The sequence below is a fragment of the Hibiscus syriacus genome, unplaced genomic scaffold (genome assembly GCF_006381635.1).
Source record: "Hibiscus syriacus cultivar Baekdansim isolate YM2019G1 unplaced genomic scaffold, ASM638163v2 tig00110247_pilon, whole genome shotgun sequence".
In the NCBI taxonomy this organism is placed as follows: Eukaryota; Viridiplantae; Streptophyta; class Magnoliopsida; order Malvales; family Malvaceae; genus Hibiscus; species Hibiscus syriacus.
Genome location: NW_024062645.1, coordinates 1 through 12,149, shown reverse-complemented (window position 1 = coordinate 12,149; position 12,149 = coordinate 1). Strand labels below are relative to the sequence as shown.

General features: G+C 34.7%; 1 pseudogene; it reads right to left on the bottom strand.

Moving 5' to 3' along the window:
- Nucleotides 1–591: 591 nt before the first annotated feature.
- LOC120114803 lies at nt 592–7,475 on the bottom strand (annotated as a pseudogene).
- Nucleotides 7,476–12,149: the final 4,674 nt, after the last annotated feature.

Genomic DNA, 12,149 nt, shown 5'->3' with positions numbered 1-12,149 from the left:
CCAACTAAAAAAAAAACCCAACGTTTTTTCGTCGTTGACCGTTACAGTGATGATGTTACAGTTCGTGATGCTAACATAATAGTCTACGGTGCTGACATGACAATCCAGGGTGACAAATTAACGTGACTGATGACATGACGTATTAGCTAAATTGATAACTCAAATAAGACAGATGGACTGTCACTTTCCCATGTCAACACAGTGAACTGACACGCCAGTACTATAATGGTCAACGACGAAAAATGTTTGTCGAAGGGTCTCTTTGAGTTTATTTTCTGAGTTGGAGATTCACATTGAGAGAAAATAATACGATGACCAAATTGATTTTTTTCAGAAGTACAGGGGCCTTTGATAGATTTTTACCTTAAATTTATCTCCTAAAATTATGTACTTGGTCAACACAATAAAAATAATGGAATGGAAGGAGTAATCAACATAAATTTTTATACCGAAACAAAGCTTTCATCATCCTCAAATTCTTTCTCCAATTTAGTAATCAACATGGGATAGCACAAGAAAAGTGAAGAGAAACACACTACAAAACTAATACTATATATATATATATATATATATATTTACAGCTGAATAAATTGGTAACAACAAAGGGTATACTATCCCTGTAGGGGGCATTATATTTGACTGATTGCCTGTTCTGTTTGAACTCTCAATAAATAGCTCAACAATGGAGCATATACCAACTTATTTAAATCACAAACACACTTCTGAGTACTAATAAAGGGTAATGTTTAGGTTTTACAAACACTATTTCAGGACAACACCAGCATACAACATGGAGTACTTTCAGTTGGTATGTTAAGGAAGAGCGTGCAGGGGTCGAGGCTTACGCGAATATTTACAGGCCTTACCGTGGATGTAACTTCGTTTTTTTTCTTTTATGTCCTCGGGCTTGGAAATGGAGATTGCGAGTGCGAGTAGAACGGTATTAGTTTGAGTGGTAAATATGGTCGCTAATCTTTGTTTTGCAATGTCGAAGGAGGTGACTCGGATTTTTCCTGCAGAAGATTAAGATAGGTCAGATACTGATTGAAGAATTCAGGTAGGGGGGTGCAAGGGAAGAGATCGATTCGTAACCAAAATGAAGTCGAAAAAGCATTCTGAGATGCTACCAGGAAATATAAATGTATCATGAAATTCGATTTCGTGGAAGCTCTTTTCTAACTGTAAGCTTCCTTTGACGTTTGTGTCCGGCCAATTTTGCCGAGCCAGACGAGGGAGCTTTTTCCCTTCCGAATTTTAGGTCTTCGCTACCGATCATGTACATATTTCCAGCTCCAGGCACAGAAAAATCAGCAGGGTTTCTATTAATGCCGCAGATTCCATTCTCTGAACCACTTTTTGGATGGAAAAGAGTACCACTCGAAGTATGGCCCTTCTGCTTCCATTTTGTTGCACACTCCATTTCACGAAGTTTATCGGAAAACATCATAAACTCTGAATTTCCAAGTGCCAGTTTTGGCATACTATGAACGGGAATAGATCCACAAGTTGTACTTAAGCCACTATTTGAAGGTGCAGCTTTTTTAGATTTGTGGTTTTTATTCCACCCTTGTGAATCCGAGCATTTTTTCTTCACCTTTTCTCTAGACTTCAGTGAAAACTGACCTGAAAATTCAGGTGCTTTCTCGAAATGTTTATCATGCTGGAATGAAGAGGTAGAAGGACCAACTGCTGCAGTGGCTGACATACACTCACAGAAACTCCCAAGGTAAGTGGCTTTTACCGTAGCAATCAAACGATGAATGTTTCATTGAATTGGTTCTATATCCACCAGATGACGAGCTTGAAAAATCTTTAGAGTTTTGACGAGGAAGAAACGAAGTTTTCTTAACGAACCTTTGGTTTCCATCAACATCAACAGGTTCCCCTGACTGTAACCCTGCATCCATAAGGCTGAGTAAATGCATGGCTGGTATGGTTTCATTAGAATACAGATCTAACGACCCTGTCCCGTTATGTTTGCAAGAAAAACGGGTAATCTGCATGTGTCCTTCTGAGGGCTTCGGAATCGAACTTCCTACATTGCTTCTCATAGTTTGAACCCAGATTCAAGAAGCTCCTATCATCATTCCGACTCATATTTACCTTAGGTAGACTGCTGGGGCAATGTCTGGGCACATCTAACTTTGTCACCTGATCGGCACACTTGTGTGGGATGCTAGGCATGTAGGGCATGCTGTACGGCATCATGGATGGCCATAGGTGAGCCGCTTCCTTGTTCTGCTGTGGAGATCTATGGCATGTGTTACAAACTGCCAACACCTGCAGATTAGCATGAGAAGTCTTCTGTGCGGCCATATTTCCAACCCACTGGCAATTTTGAGCACTGTTTTTCTCGATGGAATTGGTCGCAGAAAATTGGACTCCATTCAACGGCTTCTCTCCACATAGAGGAAAAGACTTAAAGCCTGCAGGGGAATAACTTTGTTCCAATTGGCTCATGCTGCACTGGTTTCGATCCATATGTGAGAAATAATCCACTGACTTTTGTTTACTAGATCCCCCATTATCCCCTCTTAAAAATTTGTCAATTCTTCCGTTTTTAGCTTGAAGTTTCGGTTTATCAGCGGTCTCTTGAAACAGGTTCATCTCTTCATTTCCATATGCTTTATTGAGATCCACCATCTGATGATTTTTGGCGTTACTGGTTTCCCGCAGCTGTTTATCAATTTCAGTATCAGGAAGACACCTTTCATACTGATTCTTTGCCATGAGTTCAGCAATTTCCATTATGTCATCTACAGCTCCTTGCTCGGATGCTATTTCAACACGTTTATCATAATGTTCCCGAGAAACTGTTGCATGGTCCTGAAACTCCACAATTGTCCCATTGTTTCTTGTACCACTGAAATCCTGCAAAAGAAACGGACAAGATGGGAGAAAAACAACCTCTCAGTTTAACCGAAACATGGGGAAAACAGAAAACAGATGCATTAATTAGACGGATTATTCCTCATTACTTGGGAAATGTCTTCCATAAAGTTCACATGATTGCTTATGTTTAATCAGTGCTAACATACATGCCATCTTCAAAATTATAAGCAAGAATACTACTAAGTTTTCATATCTAAGATGGTATGAGCTTATATCAGAACCATAATTTTGATGTGACGGCTACGGACGGAAGCAAAAGTAGTTTAGAAGTCTAAAGAACTTAGGATGATTTCATACCTAACCTTTGCAGATACTTATTCTGAGGAAACACTTACGGTCAGAGTAAGCATAAAGATAAAGCTTCAGTTTTCCATCAGAATAAGCATGCACGCATATCAAAGTTCTCGATTATGTGAACCGCTTTTCTGTACCTTTCGGAGTTTTATAACTGGTTCAAGAAAAGAGAATGTTTTTGGCTCAAAAGCAACAATAAAGTTTAATCTGAAAACTCCAGAAACTTTGCTCTAAATGTTCATCATAACCTGAATATTTCAGGCATGTCAAAACTGAATGTAAATAAAACATGGTTACATAGGAAGAAGATCAAATTGCGGAAAAGATCACACAAACTGTTCTGCAACAAATATCTTGTGAATATATTCGATTGTTCATGTTAGATGCCAGTTCAACTACTTTAGAACAGAACAAAAGCCCATACCATTAGCTGAATCAAAGAACTCCCAACTTCAGCAGGAGATCTTTCCTGCTTCTCTTTCAGGAACGGTGTTCTGTACGTGGTTTGATTACTGTTGAGATCAACATGCATTCCCTTCCAAACGTAGGCATCAGCTTGAGAAACATAGTTCATGTTTAGATCTTTCCTCTTGGTATCGTATCCACTGAGAACATGCCCTTGTCCTTCTCTAATTGGAGAGCTATATTTTGCATCGTATCTTTTAACAGGCAAGCAATTACTAAGAGAAGATTGCAGTCCATTTTCAGTTACTTCAAGCGGAAAAGCTACATTCCCAGTTTGGCTTATTTCTACATCTTTTCCTCGAAATCAGACCTTCTCTGGGAATGCCATTGTTCCAAGGAACCCGAGAAGCTTGCCAATCATGATCTTGATGAATCTTGTTCTTTTTCTTCAACAGGTTAGATTTTTTCTCTGCCTTCGCAGCAAATTCAGGAATGGGATTTAACCATCTGCTTGTAGATACATCATCAGTCTTAGGGGTATCTCCGCGGGGCTTTTTCTGTCTTTCCTTCTGCACATTTTCTCGAGACAGACGCAAGGACGGAAATTCTTCAAAGTCATGGGTCTTTTTATTTTTCTTCTTTCCTAGAATAGGACTTTTATCTACTTTATCGTTAACCAAATTGCTCTTTGCTGGAGTCTGTGAGCTGCTTCTGTTAATTGTACCTTCTGAATCAGAACTTGTGATTCCATCAGCAGTTTCTGCATCTCTGTTGAAGGACTTAAGGCTTCTATGCCCATTGCTTGGAGAGCACATAAACTCCCCAGGAACCCATTCTTCATCCTGCGGCATCTTTCTTTTCTTTCTACGAGCCAAACTGCTTGTAGCATTTCCTTGGAAATTGACCTGACCTTGGGAAGCAGGTATTGAATCTATGCCTATTGATGCATCAGGAATGGTACTGGATGGAGAATCTTCGGTACTCGTGAGATCAGTTTTTTCATCTTTGCTTTTACCCAACAATTCAGTCAGTAGACGCACCTTACGGTTTTTTCTTCGATGTAAGCTGCCAGACACAGCTCCAGGCAATACCTCATCACTTTCAGATGACGCATAATCACAATCATCTAATTCCAATGAAGGATGTTCATATCTATGAGTCTCGATAGCATTCGGAACCGTACTCGCTATCCCATGGGATTCAAAACCTTTCACCAACTCCATCTGTTGATCACATGCATATTTTCCTGTTTGATGTGTTTCAGTGGCATCCTTAACTATGCACTCCACACTTGGCTCAGGAAGCTTGGCACCAGCAATTTCATTATCTTCTAAATCGGGATTATGAAGTTGCAGAGAGGCCACTGTTGCAGAAATCAGAAGCAGTGTTATTGCAGCAAATGAAGTTCCACTTTCAGTTGCAAAGCAGGAAAATACTTAAGCTTATTTAGATGGTCCCTTTACTCACGGTAGACATACCTTTTTCATCTAAACGAAGCATTTTCCGCATAAGGCTAGAAATAACTTCTATTTCAGCATAATTTGAAATATGGATTTCCTTGTTATTGTTATTCTCTAAGATATCAGTTTTCCCAGGAAAAAAATAACCAAAACAATTAATGTTATAATTTAGTGGTAAGTAACCATGTAAGGATTAAGCTAAGATGGAGATATTACCTATGACTGGTATATTAACATTCACACAAGCAATATCACTGGATTTTCTTGAGTCAACATTAATCTTTCCAGCCTGCTGAAAATTCGATGAACACGTCCAAGCATCCCCATGGGATGGAACATGGGAACACGAGCCAAAGGATTTCAATTTGCTACTATTATTAGTAACAGTTCTTTCTTCATTTATACTGCCTTTGTCCCCAGTTTCCGGAAAACAGTTCTGGCAACACCACCATCTGAACTTCGGAACAAGTAAAGGAGGAAGCTTACAGCTTTTCTCTTTTAATATATTCCGGCCACCATCCAATGCAAATGGCCAGATTTTCGTCCAGTCTTTCTTGCGCATCTCAGACACATATCCGCTGCATTTAAATCAAAGGGATTTTATGAGGAAGACTTCCAACATGACCATCAATGATATCAAAGAACTATATATCTGCAGCAGCCAGTTATGGATATCAAATCTTGTAATAAGTTATCCTTGATTTATAAAGAGAATTTACAAGCAAAGACTTCCAACATGGAAGTTAACGCACCACATATAGCAACTAGCAAGTGAGGAAGTGGTGCTCAAAGAAATATATATCTGCAAAAAGCCATTTATACATATTTGTTTGAAATTTGGCCTCAATAGTCCATTCCATCTCCTACAATATGTTAACAAATAATAAAATACCTCCACTAATGCACTAATTTATAACTAGAATGTCCGAAACATTTTTATCCGTTCCCAAAAGCGTGGAAAAAGTCACCAAGCGCACACTCAGACAAGCAAGCTATGAAGTTACTGAGGAAGCACAAACAATGGTAGTAAATAGAGAAGTTGAGGAACTGCAACAAATATACAAGAGCACTGAATGCTAAGGATCATGGCTTACCGGATAGAAAAATGTTCACACTTCCTAGTATCAATGTCATCAGCATTGACGAGATCTCTGGATATTGAGTCGTTTTCTATGGGTGATTCGACAGACTTGACGACAAGATTAGAACTGCAACTGTGATGAGCTTCCTCGACCACAGTAGTTGTCTCCATGTTATGTGTGACTAACTAATTGATAACACCAACATGCAACAAAAATTAGATATGTCATGAGCATTTAATAACAATATTCATAAGCAATGTAATCAATATGCATGAATCACTAAGATATTAAGTATGCCACAAGAACCGAAGCACACACTTCATAATTCATTGGAAATTCAAGATGAAATAACATTCGAACAGTAAAATGGATACACTAAAAGGATAAGAAGCTGGAAAGCCCCTATATATGGTGATTTATTACATAAAATAATAACTTATAGCAGCAGATGAGTGAATACTATTCAAAGGGAACAAAATTGGAAACCCTAATTCCCAATGAAATCAAACATAAACATGTGCAGTTACTAGGTTAATGTGTTAATAACATCCTGATAAAATAAAAACCAAAGCTCATCCATCTATAACACAAAGTAAATCATCAATTAACACCGATAAGGTAAACAACATGCTAGGGTTTTATCAGATAACATGAACTAAAGTCTTAATCCCCTCTACATCAAAGCAAAAAAAAAATCAACTTTAGAACTCACCTCGAAGCCTTCGAGTTTGATATTCAAAATGACTCACATGAATCCATAAAATGAAAAAATTTATCTAGGGTTTCAAAACTATCGAATTCACGAGCTAGTGAACAGTGAACATAATTTCTAGCACCAGAGAACCGATGGAAGAAAACACATAAAATATCCCATAAAAGTGGAAATATGAAGTCATAAAGCGAAACCAAAATGCCAAAATGGAAATAAAAGGCTATACTTAACGTACTAAACACAGTAAACTAGACCCAGATAATTGAAACAAAAAAGATCTAGCTCAGCTTAACCTCATATTAATCGAAAGAAACGAAAGATCAAAAACAAAAGAAACCCAGAGCTCGGAATTGTGATTAGATCGGAGAAGAAGATACCTTTTTTTGTTTGAATTAGGTACCTGCTAAGGAAATCCAAAACCAACCCAGCTTCGATTCTTCACGGCCAATCGAGAGAACGGTATCAAAAGAAAGAGCATTGATCGATCAAGAAGAGGATCGAATCTTTCCGAAGAGATCTGCAGTTTGTCGTGTAGAATTTGAGTGCGAAGTTTTGAGAAACCCTAAGCTTAACAAAGGAGAGGTTTGTCGATTCTTTTAGAGAGAGAAAGAGAGAGGAGTGTAGACAAGAAAAGAGTTCATCTTTTTGTCCTTGAAAGTAGGGTCATTGTTGTTGTATTAAAAATCATCTGTAAAATATCTATTGGTAAAATACATCATAGACCCCTAAACTATAATCATAAAATTAGCCATTGAACTTTTAGAAACTACAAAATAATATTAAGTTGTTAAAAATAATCATCTTGATGTTTATATTATCATAAAGTGATGAATTTGAAGATCACTTTGTACTAATTTGACAAAAATCTAATGTTCATTTCATAATAGTTCAATAAAACGAATGATCATTTTATAACAGTTTGGTAAAAAATAACAATAATTTTCTGATATTATGTGATTAATTTGTATTAATTTAATAAATTTAGTGACTTTTTATGTAATATTTTAAAGTTTAATGACTAAAAAGATTATTTGAGTATAGTTTAGGGACCTATGGGTGTACTTTACCCAATATATGCAAATATTAATGTTAATTTTTTATATTTATTTTAGAGAGAGCAAACAAATGCTGGGAAAAAGGACCAATGGATTTAATCCACGTGGAAATGAGGTTCGGTTCTTATCGCATTTCCATTATGGTGTTGCCCTAGATTGGAATAGTTAAAAAAAGCGCACTTTCTCAGCGCGTTTTCTCCACGCTCCTCTCCTCAGCATTAATTTCCTTTTGAGTAAATTACGTATTTAATACATAAATTATCAATTTTGATCCGTTATAGTATTTAAACTTTTAATTTTATCAAAATTATACTTAAAGTTAAATTTTTGTTTCATTATAATACATCTGTTTAAAATTTAACGTTAATTTTTGAAAAAATTAAAAATATAAGTACTAAAATGGAAAAAAAATAGGTACTAAACTTATTAAAGTTTTAACGGTGAGATACTAAATAAAATGAAAAATAAACATTATGTATAATTTTGAAAAAGTTAAAAATTTAAGCACTAAAATAGATCAAAACTGATAATTAGATACTAAATACATAATTTTTCCTTTCCTTTTTTTAATATTCACTGTCGTATCTGCGGTCTCACAGATGCCTTAGCACGTAAACAACGTTCGATTGGAGCGTGCGATGGAGTCTCCATCACAGAGCGTGGAGTTAGTTTGAGAAGAAAACCCTAAGGTTTAATAAAATTGGGGTAAGTGTTGTTAACCCTAAGATTAGGGTAAATAGGAGAGAAAGGTTCATCCACTATCGGGTAGGTTCGGGCTTAAAGCAGTAAATAACAAAAACTCATGTACTAACGGTGAAAAAACTTTCGCCAGTAAAACTTTAATGTTTTTACGCGTCTTATTTTAACCACTGCAACTGCTAGTACTCGAATATGTCTAAAAATAATAATAATTTTTTTAACCACTGAGATAAGTTAGTTCGTTATTACGTATCTTATTTAAATATAATACATGACAACATTAAAATCTCGTCTGCGAAAAGAAAATCTACCACTAATATGTAAGATAATTACCACATAGAATAAGTCAATATAAGCTCGCTTTTGTTAATTGTGACGTGTTGGGTGTGAAAATAAATAAATAAAAAGTTGAAGTCTTTAAAATAAATAAATAAAAAGTTGAAGCCTTTACTTGTAGAATAAGTATATTAAATCCCATTTTGTTGTTTCCAAAATTAAAATAAATAATTGAGTCGATTTGGAAAGGAAGTGTGTCCAAAAATATACACTTTCCCCATATATCCAATGTTAGTTGCTTGTCACTTTCATTTTACGATAAACGTTTAATCACCTCGGTTGTAGTGCTCGAATTCGAGATTTTTATAAATAACGATAATTTCTTTAACTACTAAAGTAATTTGATTCGTACGAGTCTAAACAAACGAGGACACATGTGATGACACTGTTACATGCAATATATGACTTGGATGGACAAAATCTTATCGATCATATGCTTCTCTCTGCTTATAATTTATAAGTACATATAAATATGAATAGTTTTTTAACATATATTATTATGTATTTACGTCTCGATCATTTAAAAAAAAAATTCTTTCTTAAAGTTATTCAATTTAAATAATTTTGTGTTCGGATACATTTAGAGATGAATATTTCGTCGGGTCAAATCGATCACAAAATTTCAAGTTAGTAAGTTGACAAATCATATTTTATAACTCAAGTTGTTCGACTTTCTGTTTAAATTTAATTGTAAATATTTATAATGTTACGGTACTAATTGATTTCAGGTTAAATAGCTTTCTAAATCATATATGATATACACATATTATTCTATATCTTTTCGTATGTGATATGTATATCATGCAGAATCGAGAGATTCGGCTCGAACTTGAAAACCAATATATTAATTACTAAAAAAAATTAAGTTATTCAAATCATATTTTATAACTCAAATTTGATTTAAAAAATTTTTGAGTCGACTTTATGAAATTATATAGGGATGGGCATGAGATCTAAACCCGACGGATGGAGAGTATATATTGTGCGGGTCGGGTCAGATTTCGGATGGAGGAGTCATATTTTCAGGTCGGGTCGGATGGACCAAAAACTATTCAACCCGACTCATGCTCATCCCTAAAATTATCGTTCAAGCCCGGAAAGGATACATCAGGAAAAAAAAATCATCCCCTCCTTTTCTCCCATTACAGCCATACACACACAAGACCCAATTGTATCAAATTAGACAGTGAAACTCAAAATAATGTTCTCTTTTAATGAGCTAATCTGCCCCAGTAACAAGCGGCTGTAAACGAGTCGAGCGGACTTTGATTATTGTTGAGTTCGAGTCGACTCGTAAAAATTCACTAGCTTAAAATTTTTAAATTTGACTTAAATTGAAATTATGAATTAAAGCTTGAAAATGCTAGAAATAAAAAATCTATTAAATTCAACTCGGTTGAAGCTCAAACACGAACATAAATCTTAAGTACATGAAAATATATTATATTTAAAAAAAATCAACACATAAATGTTAATATTAATATAATTTAATTTTTAAAAATAAAATTTTAATATATTTTTTGAGCTACTAGCTAATTTTTCAAGTCGAGTATTAAAGCTGTTTCGGTTTGTTAAGAACTCAATTGAGTCCATTTGAATCGAGTATTTATAAGTTTGAATAACTCACGCTTTATCTCGTCTCATTTATAATCCTAAATATTTTTAAATTTTCTACATCATTATCTATTATATCAACAATCACCATAACACGATATAATCAAATATATATTAGGCCGGAGAGTGTTGTTTGTAGCTTATGTCAATTCCGGTGACTTTCTTCTTCTTTTTCTTCCTTTGCATGCATGCGTCCGTATTTTGCTTTAGTGAATATAGTAATTTATAGACATAATGACAAAATTACCCTCCAACATTTATATAAATAATTATTTGTCTTTATATTTTAGTATTTTAGTCCCTCAAGGGTTATTTTGGAACAAAATATTTCCTGAATGAATGGAAATCGTTAGTTGATTAACGATCAATGTTTCCTATTAACGTGACAGGTTCACATGTGATGCCACATCATCATAAAATGTTTTGAGCTATTTTTAAATGTATTTTATAAATATATGTGATTAATTATAATTATAATTTACTCTAAAAATATTTTTTTTTGTTGAAGTGGCATCGTATATGGACTTGTCACGTTCGTATGAAACATTGACAATTAACTAACAATTTTCATATGATAAGGGGACATTTTACTTATTGCATCTTTTTGTTGCCCTTGGTTCTTAAGGTTTTAGTTTGACTAATCCGAACCGATCCGGATCGAACACTGATTTTAGTGGGTGAGTATAGTTTAAACTTACATTTTAATCACTCGATTAAAAAATTATTATAAACATGTCACTAACCATTAAATATTATATGGATTTAATGATTGGCTTAAAATAATAATTTTAAACTAAACATTTATAGACTTATTAATTTGGTTATAATCAGAATAAATTAATAAATTTAACTCTTTATTTAAAAATTTTATTAGTTTGTAATCACCTTAACTTAATCGAAGAACAAGAATTCTATCAATTTAAGTTTATTCTTCTACTAAAAATACTAGTATATACTTTCCGGTATAATAACAGTTTTATATGACCTCGTTTGGTTCGACAATATCGTAAAAAAAAAGATTAAATTAAAATATTTTTAAATATGAAGATTTAAATTTATGGAATTATAAAGGGGTAGAATGTATGCAACTAGAATTGCAATTGCAACAATCTTATTTAGATTTCAGACACAATTCAATTTCCTTGGGATAATGCCTGCTTGATGACTACATAAATGAACACATCAGTGCTGTTTCATTATCCTCAGAAAATAAACTCCACAGAGAGAAACTATACCTAAAATTCACATTCGAAAAGTACAACAGGTGAATCGCGGATAATAACCGGCTCTTACGGTTGATAACGGTCACAGCACACCATTAGGGTTCACCCTTTTTTAGGGCATGGCAGCAAGTCTGGTGTACATTCTTGCCATGGACTGGAATCCCCTCGTATCACCGGATCTTAAAAGATTGCCTGTCAGTAGGAAAAGTGTTCATCGATGATATCGAGCATCAAAGCAGCTTAAACATGCACAGAATTTATATAGCCTATACAGTACTATATATCAAAACCCCAAGAAAAACACTAATATTTCGGTCATTCTACTGATTGCTCGGAAGGCCGGAGGAAATAGGAATGGGACGGGAAAACAAAGAAAA